General features: G+C 50.0%; 1 pseudogene; it reads right to left on the bottom strand.

The window, feature by feature from the left end:
• Nucleotides 1–7,585: 7,585 nt before the first annotated feature.
• Nucleotides 7,586–9,521, bottom strand: LOC105978237 (annotated as a pseudogene).
• Nucleotides 9,522–13,369: the final 3,848 nt, after the last annotated feature.

Raw genomic sequence — 13,369 nt, 5'->3', positions numbered from 1 at the left:
GGACTTCGTTGCTCTGTTCCCCTTGCTGTTCTGTTCCACTCCCTTAGTGTTTTTCCTTGTTGTGGTGGGATCAGATCGGGTGCAATTCCCACACTGTGTCTCCAGTGTTGTGCCCTGTAGGGCTACGGGTCAATAAGGGATATCGTGTCTCAGAGTGGGGCTGGCCATATGGTCTTCTCTGTGGATAGGCTGCTCTGAGCCGGGAATATCCTCCTCAAGGATTGGTGGGCCAGGATGTGCTCCACTCTCTCCTCCTCCCCCTTCATTTGCTCCCGTGTGCTCTGATCAGACACGTCCCTCTCCCGGAGCTGCAGCTTCAGTGCAGTCCCTCATTTTGTGGTGACCCCCCCAACCAAAATATTATTTTCGTGGCTACTTCATCACTGTCATTTTGCTACTATTATGAATCGGGCGACCCCTGTGAAAGGGTCGTTTGACCCCCAAGGGGGCCTCGACCCACAGTTTGAGAACCGTTAAAGCCAGTGCCGTCCAGTGGGTTCTGACTCCCCCCAACACTTACAGGACAGAGAGAAATGGCCCCATCTGTCCCCGCCCCCACCCTTCACCCCGAATAGCGGCTGTAGGGTTCCACCTGGCCATCCTGCAGTAAACAGCCTAAGGCTCAATCCATTGTACTCCCAGGTCTAGGTGGTTAGCTCTTCCTGATTGCATGTTGGGCCAAATGCCACTTTCTATAAGCGAACGCTGGCCCAGGGAGATTGGTCAGATGTCTGCCCTGTTCTCCCACAGCGGACAGGGGTGGAGGTGGAGCAGAGTGCTGCGGTAATTGGAGTGTCCACTCTCCTCCTTCCCTCTCCCTCCTCATGCCAACCTATGGACCTCCAGGGAACTTTCCTGGACCAGCCCTGAGTCCTCTTTTGGGGTGTTTCTCCCGGACGGCAGTGCCTGGGAGGGGACACCTTTCCAACTCATAAGGGGCCCTACACCCACCTTCACTTGACCATCGGCAACTCCCTCCACCTGCACTGCTGGTCCCTATCTAGACCAATGACTTCCTTGAATCCCCTCAAACTGTCCGTGGTGTTGGAGCCATTTGCACTCAGTACTCAACCCATGAAGGAGCCTTGGTGGTGCTTGGCTGCTAACTGGGTGGTTGACAGTTTGTACCCACAAGAGGCTACACTCCAGAAAAACCTGTACATCTACTCCTATAAAGATCCCAGCCTGGGGAACACTGTGAGCCCCACCTACTTGAGCAGCAAATGATACTGGACCCATGCAAACAGCCTGTGTGCCACAATACCACATATGAGGCAATACTCAAGGTCTGGGCAGAGGGAGCTGTGAGGCAGGCCGCCACTGAGCCCCTGGGAGCTAGGGCATGCATCGTCACAAACCAGGATGTGAACTTGAACTTGACTGGTTTGTCTTGGCAGCCAATGCCCCCACTCCGAGTCGGAAGGAGAAAGCAAAGTTTTTATTGAGAAGGTGTGCCAGCCAGGAGACTGCGGCAGAGCGCAGCAGACGGTCTCTGCGGTGCCTGTGCGAGACCAGAATACAAGCAGAATATATACCTTTGGCTGTGGAATTTACACGTTTGGGAGACAGGTATAGATGTTTTAACTCAGGTTTCAGGGTAACCATGAGAAACAGCTGTTGACCAGGAGCATGCAAACAGAACAATAAGGTTCCTGAGCTTAGACCAGTCTCAGGATGTCTTGGTTGACTGATTAGACAATGAGGCTTAGCTTTTCATCCCCAAAAGGTGAATAAGAGTGCACTCTCAGCATCGCCTGGTCTTTTTAGCTGACGTCTGCATCCAACCTGTCTGCTTCTGAGCAATGATGTGGTTGTTAGTGCCATCGAGTTGGTTCTGACCCATAGCAACCTTAGGGACACACACGGCAACAGAAGGAAACACGCTGCCCGGTCCTGTGCCATCCTCGACGTTGTTCCTGTGTGTGAGCTCTGAACGGAGCAATGGAGCAAGTTCTAAGGTTCCCTAGAGACTGCATTAAGTAAAGGACCTTAGGTTAACTGCATTTTGTAAGGAGGATTTTTCTAACTATATGGAATACACCTGAGTTCCATGTATTTTTAGACTTGGTGCCTTTTATTAATTGCACCAAGGATTTACTTTTTTAGATTTAGAATGGCACTTTTCTCTTTTCTAGGTCATTGTTTTACACACACACACACAGAGCTTTTTTTTCATTGCGATCCGAATGAAAGTTGACCAGCAGATTGGTTTTCCATGCAACATCTCATTCCCATTTTGTTATGTGAGATTGGTTGCATTGCCCACAGTGTGCAGCCCTCTCCCCGCTTCCTCTCTGTGTTTACAGCTTCTCTGCACCCTTCTCTCCCACCACTTCCTGGCCTGAGCCTTGTTGGTCTCTGGGTGAATTCTCATCCATCTTCCCTAATGGGAGTATGTAAAGCTATGAACTTCCCTCTGAGTCCTGCTTTAGCTGCTTCCCTTAGCTTCTGATATGCAGCACTTTTGTTTTTGCGTGTTTTCTAGATACTGAATTTCCAACTGATTTCCTTTCTGGCCAAGATCAATGTAAGGGAGTTTTAAAATGTGCAGTGTTTTAGTGGGTTACGAGTTGGGCTGCTAACTGCTTGGTCAGCAGTTCAAAACTACCAACCCCTGAGCGGGAATAAAATGAGGGTTTCTGCACTGGCTACAGTCTTGGAAACCCAGAGGGGCAGTTCTACTTTGTCCTAAAGGGTCCCTTTGAGCTGGAGCGGACTTGATGGCATTGCCTGAGTGAGTGTCTCTGGGCCCCAAGAATAGTACAAGTAGGTGCCCTTGATGCAGAGCAGTTTATTTTCTCACAGTTCAGGAGGTTAGAAGTCCAAAAATTATTGGACTTAATTACATTGATGTAATTAAGCAAAGGGATGAAGTCTAATTGTGTTCTCAATGTAGGTAGAAAAATCCCCCTTACAAAATGCAGTTCACCGAAGTTACTTTACTTAATCCATTGGCTCTAGGGCAGCGGTTTTCAACCTTCCTAATACCATGACCCTTTCATACAGGTCCTCATGTGGTGGAGACCCCCAACCATAAGATTATTTCCGTTGCTACTTCATCACCGTCACTTTGCTACTGTTTTGAATCCTCATGTAAATATCTGATATGCAGGTATCATTATTTCAAATTGAACATAATTAGAGCACAGTGATAAATCACAAAACAATCTGTAATTATACATTGTGAAATACTTATTTCTAATGACAAATAAATGAACTTTTGTCTTGATGCATGGTGTAACAGGGTAACAATCTTCACGCCCGGTACTCGTAGGTGGGCATATCTGCATGTGGGCGGACCTGCCTGGAGACAGATAGAGGAGCGGTGTCTCCGTTCCTAAGCCCATCAGAAATATGTGTTTTCCGATGGTCTTAGACGACCCCTGTGAAAGGGTTGTTTGACCCCCAAAAGGGTCGCAACCCACGGGACCGCTGTTCTAGGGTGAAGTCTCTCTCTTTCTTTCTGCTTTGGGGCAAAATCTTTGTTTCAACTTCTCCAGCCTGGGAGTCCTAGGTTTTGTGGCATTTATCTTTCTTCCTTGTGTCTAATTCTAATCTTTTGAGATCTCAAAAGCGAACAGAGACAGAATTGATCACTGTTCTGGAACAACGGAGCATGAAGCAGAGTTAGAAACAGGAGGAGGAAATCCGTCAGAACTGACTGGATGGCAGTGAGTTAGGGTTTATGGAGCGTGTGGTGCACGGTCTCCTCCAACAGCTACCTCCTTAGCCCGAGACCAGATGATGCCCGGCTCCCATAACGGAACATTCGGACCAAAGATTCTATATAAGAGCCCTGATCCAAGGGGGGAGGGAGAGAGATTCAGAGCAGAATTCCAAATTCGCATTTACTCCAGACTTCCTGGAACCTGAAGATTGGGTTAGCCTATTGAGCCTATTACCCTGAGATTATCTCTCTTAAAAAAAAAAAATCCAGATAACCGTTTAGCTTAGCTTATAAAAATGTCTGCCTAAAATAATAATAATAATAATAGTAATAAAATACAATAAACATGTCTGCCTGGAGCATTATATTCTTAAGAACTCTCTAGCCACCTAAGAAAACCAATAGAAATGTTTCAGCAAGCTGAATCATCACTGGATACACTCATCTGTGCCAGGAAATTTGGAAGACAGCTATTTGGTCGATTGACTGGAAGAGATCCATATTTGTACCCATTCCAAAGAAAGGTGACCCACCAGAATGCTCAAACTATAGAACAATATCATTGCGATTGCACACAAGTGAAATTTTGCTGAAGATCATCCAGCAATGATTGCAGCGGTACATTAACAGGAAACTACCAGAAATTCAGGCCAGACTCAGAAGAGGACTGGAAACAAGGGAGATCATTGCTGGTGTCAGCTGGATCTTGGCTTAAAGGAGAGAATACCGGAAAGAGGTTTACTTGTGTTTCATTGACCAAGCAGAGCTATTCGACTACGTGCATACTAGACTCTGGATAACCTGGAGAAGAACAGGGATTCCAGGATATTTTGTTGTGCTCACCAGGAACTTGTACATGGATCAAGATGCCGTTGTGTGAAAGGAACAAGGGAAGACTGCATGAAAGGTGTGCATCAGGGTTGTAGCCTCGCACCATACTTATCCAACCTGCATGCTGAGCATATCATCAGAGAAACTGGATTATAGGAAGAATAATGTGACGTCAGGGTTGGAGGAAGGCTTATTAACAACTTGTGATCTGCAGATGACTCAACCTTGCTTCCTGAAAATGAGGAGGACTTGCAGTTCTCACTGGCGAAGATCAAGGATTGTAGCCTTCAGTGTGGATGACACCGCAGTGTAAGGAAGAGCCAAATCCCCACAACTGGACCAATAGGTAACATCATGCTGGATGGAGAAAAATATTCAAGCTGTCAAGGATTTTATCTTTCTTGGATCCACGATCAATGCTTAGGAAAGCAGCAGTCAAGAGATCAAAAGACGAGTTGCAGTAGGTCAATCACAAGACCTTTTTGGAGTCTTGGAAAGCAAGGATGTTACTTTAGGGACTGAGGTGCCCCCAACCAAAGCCCTGGCACTTCCCATTGCCTCGTATGCGTGCGAAAGCCGAACACGGAACAAGGAAGACCGTGGAAGGTCGATGCATTTGCCTCGTGGTGCGGGGGGAGAAGATTGAAAGTGCCACGGACCGCTCGAAGGACAGACCGATCTGTCTTGGAAGAAGTAATACGGCCAGAGTGCTCCTTAGAGGCAAGAGTGGTGAGACTTCACGTTACAGACTTTGACCATGTGGCCAGGAGAGACCAGCCCCTGGAGAAGGACATCACGCTGGTGGAGCAGAGGGGCAGAGAAGGAGAGGAAGGCCCGCAAGGAGGTGGATGGACACAGGGACTCAGTAACAATGGGCTCCGGCGTGGAAACAATGGAAGGATGTACAGGGCCGGGCAGTGTTTGATTCAGTTGTACAGAGTGTCGCTATGGGTCATAGTGGACTTGTTGGTACCTAAGAGCAACAACACTGTTCCCCTCCTCTGGGGTCAGTTCACAGTGGGCCTTGGCTGAGGGGACTTGACCCTTTGGCTGTTTGTAGTCCTTGTAGAAGGAGTTGCCAGGAGAGGTAAGGAAAGGACTTTGCTGGCCATTGGGGTCTGTGTGGTGGTTTGTCCCCAGCTGTTGATGATCGTTCCCAGCAGCAGCTTGAAGCTGCTGTCCCCAAGCTCCTCCTTGGCACATCCTGGGCCAGATACTAAGGTGGCACTAGGTGGGGGTGGCCCTAGCAGGAGACAACCCTTCCACCTCACCTGTGCTCAAAGCTTCTGGTAGAAATCTCCCCCACTCACATTTCCTCCCAGAGGCCACCAGGGGGCAGGAACCTTCTTCATCCCCACAACTGGACCAATAGGTAACATCATGATGGATGGAGAAAAAAACTGAAGTTGTCAAGGATTGTGTCCTTGCTTATGGAAGCAGAAGTTAAGAGATCACAAGACAAGGTGCATTAGCTGTCCTCAGCGCCTTTTCACAGATGGGAAACCAAGGCTCCTTAGTGAGTGGGGAAAGGGTGTGTGTAACACACGTGTTCTAAACTGGTACTGATCCAGAACAAACCAACCTGCACTGGCCAGGGGGAACGATGTCCAGAGGAGGGGGCTGAGGAATCTAAGGAAGCACACCAAGGGCTTTGCCAAGCCTGAAAACCAAACACACTGCCACCGATGAGGTGCCAACTAATGGCTGCCCTGCAGACGCTACTGAGGCCAGGCCAATGAGTGGGCATTCCAGGCAGAGGGAACCTGCCAGGGGCAACCACTGGCTGCTGTGCACACTTAACAGCAGAGCTGAGGGACAGTAAGGTCCCTTTCCCAGACATTTCTAAAGGCCAAAGCTTAAGTCATGGCTCAGAGGGCAGGGTGGTATTTGTACAAAGACCGCTCAAGTGGCTCTCCTGGCTCTCCTGTGGGTGGCCTGTTACAAAGGTGATAATGAAGGGGTGTGCCACGCTCATTTGCACACGACTCGGGGTTATCTAGCTGTTTTGTAAAATAAAAACCCCTGATCGCTGGAAACATTTAAGAGCTACTTTCAGAAATTAGAGACAAACGCATTAGGTAGTGAGAAACAGGGACCAGGGGGCTGTGCCTCTCCATGCCTGAAGGCCCCCGCTACAGGAGGTTGGGAGAGAATCAGGCAAGTCCTTAGCCAGCCATAAAGACTACTGGACATGCACCAATTCAGGCCAGAATCAGGTGGGCGGTACACTTGGGCAGCCCAAACTGGGCCCAGGTGGGCATAATTCAGCCAATGGGGTCAACCAATACCTTTGGCTACGCCTCCCAGCCAAAGGCCTCAAATACCTGGACCTCAAGACCCACCTGCCTCTGCTGTTGCTTCTTCGCCCTTCCGCTGGGCCGTGAACTCCGTGTCCCTGGCCTCAGGCCACCCCGTGTGCGTGCGCAGTCCTCGAGGTTGCCCATGTTCAGTGACTGTAAAATCTGAAACTTCTTCCGTCCTTTATAAAAACCCACTTGGATCACAAACCAGGCTTCGGCGTGAATGCTTTCTCCTGAGAAGCCAAGAACGGAGGTATCTCCCACCTGATAAATCTAACAAAAGATCAAACCTAGTTCTTTGTGACACTCCACCTCTCCGGAGCATTGCCCGTGGTGGACAGGTTCCAGCAGAGCTTTTTTTTTTTTTCTTCCCGTGGACTCTTCTCCCTTTATTGGCTGCTTTGTAGGCGTCACGCAGGTGTAGAGATCACAGTTAAGTCATTATTTTAAAACTGACCAGCACTGAAGCCTTGGCCTAGAGCTCCAAATGAGAAGCAGAAAGAATGGGGGTGGTGGAGCTGGGCGTTTCCACCAACATCACAAACATGCCGAAAACGAGGGTCCTAAGCTGTTTCACGGGTCAAGTCCAGGGCGTCAGCCCTTGGACTAATCCCCAGATGCCTCTGGCTACATCACTATCCAGATCAGGTGACCAGCCAGGGGCTGGAAGGGAAGAGGCAGCTGAGTCCAGACCCGGACAAAGGTCACTGGGAAGGTACTGTCCAACTGTACCTAAGAGTGCAGCTAAGGCCAGCTGAGGGGCAGGCGAGGCTGGGGAGTGGTTTGCAGCAACGCAGGAGTGCAGCCCTGGGGTCCCATCCTGAGCGGCTGGTCAGGGTAGCAGCTGTCAAGTCCCCAGGGGAACTCCTGACCCAAGCCTGGGCAGAGGGCTCACCCATTGTGGGTCCTCTTGGTGAGCTGAGGCTCCTCATCCACCAGCTTGGACTTGAGGTGCTCCTTGTAGGCTAGGTTATCTCCAGGCCACTTGGTGATGGTCTGCTTCTCACAGACCCACATTTCTTGTGCCACCTGCTGGATGAGTCTGAAGTCACGGCTGACCAGCATCATGCCACCTTCAAACTCATTGAGGGCGTCGGCCAGCGCATCGATGGTCTCAGTGTCCAGGTGATTGGTAGGCTCGTCCAGGAAGAGCAGGTGCGGGTTCTGCCAGGCCAGCCAGGCCAGGCACACACGGCACTTCTGGCCATCGGATAGGTTCTGGATTGGGCTCACCTGCTTTTCCCAGGGAGACCATATCGTCCAATGATCTTCCTCATTTCTTCCTTCTCCTTGATTTCCGGTGGCACTTCCTCATGTGCTCCAAAGGAGAGCGATCCAAATCCAGCTGCTCATATAAATGCCGATGGTAACACCCTATCTTGACATGAGAATGTTTTTGGATCATGCCGTCTGTGGGGAGTAGCTCTCCCGTTAACAACTTCGAAAGCGTAGACTTCCCTGCTCCACTGGGCCCTACAGAGCCACTCGTGTGTCGAGGTCAATGCCAAACTCTAGGTTGTTGTAGATGCAAGGCCCATCTTTTGTATACCTGAAGCTCACGTTTTGTACCATAATGACTGGTGGAGGGATCTTGCCACATGGTGGGAAATAAAACGATAGTGTCTTGTCACGAACAACCCGCTCTGTCAGGCCCGATGTCATCATTGTCTGTAGCGTCTTCTCTTTGCTCTGGGCCTGCCGGGCCAACTTGGCACTGCCATGGCCAAACCTGGCGATCCAGTTCTTCATGTGCACGATCTGGTCCTGCTCCCAGTGGACGCGCTTCGTCTGGTTCTCCTCTAGGTCCAGCCGAGTCTTCTCGTACTGGTCGTAATTACCCGTATAATACTGCAGTTTCTTGTTGTGCATGTGAACGATGCTGGTGCACACACCATTCAGGAAATCTTGGGACTGAGAGACGAGGACCAGGATATGCTTAGAAGCCTTGAGTTCTTCTTCTGACCACACACAGGCATCGAGGGCCAAGTGGTTGGAGGGCTCGTCCAGGAGCAGCATGAGGGCCGAAGAAAGAGGGCTCTGGCGAGGGCAGCCCTCATCCTCCAGCCTCCACTGAAGTCCTTGAGCTGCTTGCGCTGCACGGCGGGGGTGAAGCCCAGCCCGTGCAGGATCCGTGAGGCCCTCATCTCTGCGTTGTCGGCTTCTCACACTCCGCATCCTCGTGCGCCAGCCGCTCGCCTCCCTCTCCAGCACGGCCCGCTCCGTGTCCACTTCCATCACACACTGCAAGGGTGTCTTGTCACTAGGGGGCATCTCACAGGTCAGAGGGTAGATGTCAATAGGCTCGGGGATGGGCACTTCCCGTTTCCCAAGAGCAGAGAGCAGCATGGACTTCCCAATTCCATGTAAGCCACTAAGACCACAGCGTCTGCCCGAGTTCAGTTCTAGTTCAGTGTCACTGAGCGGCTCTTGGCCATGAAAGGTGAGCGGAAGTTGATGCTGTGGACGTCAGTGCTGTTGGGTGAGAGGCCAGGACCCCAGTGACAGCTCAAGCAGCAGCCTTCTTCGTCTCCAAGTCCTTCAGCTCCTTGGTCATCAAGTCCACTTCTGTGGTCTCTGCCATTGGACTCCTCGTTTTCCTCCTCTGCCACCTGCGGCTCAGTGGCAGCAGCTCCGTTTTCTTCGCGCCCCTTGCGGGGTCGCTGCCGGGCTTTGGCAGCGTCCTTCCTTTTGGCTGCTTTCTTCTTGGCCAGGTCAGAGGGCATGGTGAACCCCAGGGCCAGGTTGCCGTTCTTTCAAGGAGCCGGGCCTCGCTGCTTGGCCTCTCACAGCAGAGCTTTTAGACTATAAGACACACTAGGAAGAAGGGCTCTGGTGATCCACTTCCCCCAATTGGCCAGTGAAACCCGTTTATGGACATACCCTTAGGAGGGGCCGTTGCTGAGGGAGGCTGTTATGTTTGGTTAAGTAGGCACCAGGGAGGGCAAGGGAGGCACAGGCCACATGGCAGACTAAAACAAGCTGATCATTGTGAGGATGGCACAGGACCAGAAGTGCTTTGTTCTATGCTACAGTGCGTCACCACCTGTTAGGCTTGATCTGACACCCCAGACGACGACAAACGTATTAGTCATGCTCTCTTTTCTCACCTCCTGGAGTAGACGCTTCCTGAAGTCCACTTTCCAGGGCCCAACCTTGGTTGACCTGGCAGGGCTGCTCAGAGACTGGGCTGCCCCCTGGGGCTCAGCAGAGCCACAGAATAAAATCTCTGGTGCCGTCACAGCTCAGACATCGAAACGCATTGAGGGACAGGGCAGTTAGAACTGGGCTCCACACAAGGAGACCACTGTGAGCTGCAGTGAACTGAAGCCAGAGAGTTGCTCGAACAGAAATATCCGGAACGTACAGGCGATTTTTACATGGGTGGGTAGTTCCAGGGCTCTATGCAGTGAACCACAAGTTTATCGTGAGACCCCAGAGGTTTCAGCTGAAAGCCTATAAAGATTTCAGAACTGTTTTTCTAATCAGCAGGCACCTTGGAGCTGGCGTGGGCATGTGTTTTGGAAATTAGTCTTGCAAGGACCTGGTGTAAACACTTGTTCTGACAACAGGTTTGACCAGGCAGGCAGTGGGCAGCGAGTGTCTGGGAAGCCGCATTTGACTCACTTCCACGATCATAAGTTGAATTGTGTTTCCCCAGAGTATGTGGTTGGACCGGGATTTCCAGTGGCTTGGCAATTCTGTAATGTTGTAATTTGAAGTTCTGTAATGAGACAAGCATTCCCCAAGGTGTGATCCGATGTCTCTAGGCCACCAGTGACAAAGGAATTAGGAGAGGGTGCAACAGATGCAACACCTTCACTCAAGTCACCACCCTGATGCGATACAGTGGGTGAGTCAGTGGGATGCGGCTAAAGGGAGAGCAGAGTGAGGAGAGAAGGCGGGAATCTCAGTGCCTCTAAGAAAGAAGAACTGGGCGTGGAGCTGTTCTTTAGCCCTAGAGTCCCAGTGCTTACAGTCTCCTAGACGCGGCGCAGACTGATGCCAAGACGCGTGAAGCGGTCCAAAGGATTCTGGGTCCGCAGTTGTTGAAAAGAGACAAGGACCTTTCCACAGAGTCAATCGAGAGAGTGCGAGCTTTCCCCGTAGAGTTGGTGTTCTTGAACTTGTGGCCTCCTGCACTGTGAGAGAATGAATGTGGTTGTTAAAGCCCCCGCCTGAGAGATTTCTGCCATAGGAACACCAGCTAACTAAGATAGAATGCGATATTGGACCGGGCAGGGGGCGAGGTGTGTGTGACGACTAAGCTTTAGATACATGAAAGGTAGAAGCAGTTTTGGAACTAGCTAATGGGTAGAGGATGGAAGAGTTTTTAAGGTGCCTACTAGACCCAAAGTCTATTTTTGGCACTCCCCCGGGACTTCATGCTGTGCTCCCCTTGCTGCTCTGTTGCACTCCCTTAGTGTTTCGCCCCGGTGTGGTGAGGTCAGATCGGGCACAATGCCCGCACTGTGTGTCCAGTCAGTGAAGGATGTAGTCTCAAAGAGACGTGCGGGCCAAATAGGAATATCAGACAAAAGCCGGCCAAAACCAAGAAAAAAAAGAAAAAAACCCCCACAGCCCAAAGGCCACAAGAAAGGCCAACCAAAGGAGACGGGGGGCACAGGCCCAGCAAACAAGACCAACCAGCAACAGAAGAGCACAGGCTCAAACACAGGCTATCCAACAACCAAGGGCCATCTCGCCCACACAGACGAGTCTGAATCTGCCAACAGAGGGTCAACCAACTCGAACTGAAACCTACTAACACGACAAGATGCAGACACATAACTAGCAATCACCAGAAAATAACAAGCCCATCCAAACACACAAGCAGAAAGACCGAAGTCAACATAAACCTCCACAACGCACAAACTCCAAGAACCAGAAAGTGTCCGATGACCAATACGCACCGAGAGGAAAAGGACCCTACCAAAAAGATCAAGATAAAAGGGCAGAAAAATATCGAACAAAACCCAAAACACGAACAGACACAAAGAGCCCCCAGACAGACCCCAAAAAAACCCCGTCAAAAGCCAATCAGATCCAGCTCCCCACGCCGCCAGCCACACAACCACAACACCATACACGGACCCAGGCACATAAGCTCAACAACAACACAAACCCACGCACGCAGTCCGCTTCCGACCCAGAACAACCAATGCACAGAGAAGACCAAAGCCCCAAAAACACCAGGAAACACAACATCCTTCACTGACTGGACACACAGTGCGGGCATTGTGCCCGATCTGACCTCACCACACCGGGGCGAAACACTAAGGGAGTGCAACAGAGCAGCAAGGGGAGCACAGCATGAAGTCCCGGGGGAGTGCCAAAAATAGACTTTGGGTCTAGGGCATGGCACCCAATCAGACTCAACCAGAAAACACGCCTAAAGGTCAACAAACTGGCCTGGAACTAAATATAGACTTTTCTTTTTTTTGTCCTTGGTTTTTATTGTTCTTTGTTTTCATTTGTCTTCTTTTTGTGCTTACTGTTGTCTACATGTCTATCTAGGTGAGATAGATGGGTAAGCAATTGGGAGGAGAAAACAACATTATGGACAGTTCTGGGGGGACGTGGGAGAGGGGGCGGTGGGGGGAAGTAAGGAGGATGTCAACAAACCCAGAGGCAAGGGAACAACAAGTGATCTAAAATGGATGGTGAGGAGGGCATAAGATGCCAGGTAGGGCTTGATCAAAGGCAATGTAGCTGAGAGGAATTACTGAAACCCAAACGAAGGCTGAACGTGATAGTGGGACAAGAGGAAAGTAAAAGGAAATAGAGGAAAGAACTAGGAGGCAAAGGACATTTATAGAGGTCTAAATACAGGCATGTACATATATAAATATATATGTAAATAGATCTATGTACATATATTACATGTTAAGTATTAAGGTAGCAGACAGACAGTAGACCTCTATTAAAGTACTTCGTCAATGCAAGAACACTTTGTTCTAATAACCTGGCATTCTGTGATGTTCACCTTCCTGACACGATCAATGAAGACAAAATGGGGCATAAGCAAATGTGCTAAAGAAAGCTGATAGTTCCCGGCTATCAAAAGACATAGTGTCTAGGACCTTAAAGGCTTGAAGATAAACAGGTGGCCATCTAACTGAGAAACAACAATGTCCACATGGAAGAAGCACAGCAGCCTGTGTGATCATGAGGTGTCTATGGGATCAGGTATCAGGCATCAAAGACCCAGAACAAAAAAATCATATCAATGTGAATGATGGGGAGTGCGGAGTGGAGACCCAAAGCCTCTCTGTAGACAATTGGACATCCCCTTACAGAAGGGTCACAAGGAAGAGAGGAGCCAGTCAGGGTGCAGTATAGCACTGATGAAACATACAACTTCCCTCTAGTTCTTTAATGCTTCCCCAAACCCCCCACTATCATGATCCCAATTCTACCTTACAAATCTGGCTAGACCAGAGCATGTACAGGGGTACAGATAAGAGCTCAATATACAGGGAATCCAGGACAGATAAACCCCTTAGGACCAATAATGAGAGTAGCGATACCAGGAGGGGAAGGGAAAGGTGGGGGGAGAAAGGGGAACTGATCA

The sequence above is a fragment of the Echinops telfairi genome, unplaced genomic scaffold (genome assembly GCF_000313985.2).
Source record: "Echinops telfairi isolate 266 unplaced genomic scaffold, ASM31398v2 ScPeMD7_18;HRSCAF=68, whole genome shotgun sequence".
Taxonomy (NCBI): Eukaryota; Metazoa; Chordata; class Mammalia; order Afrosoricida; family Tenrecidae; genus Echinops; species Echinops telfairi.
Note: the sequence above shows the minus strand (reverse complement) of the source record. Positions and strands in the feature narration are given on the sequence as shown.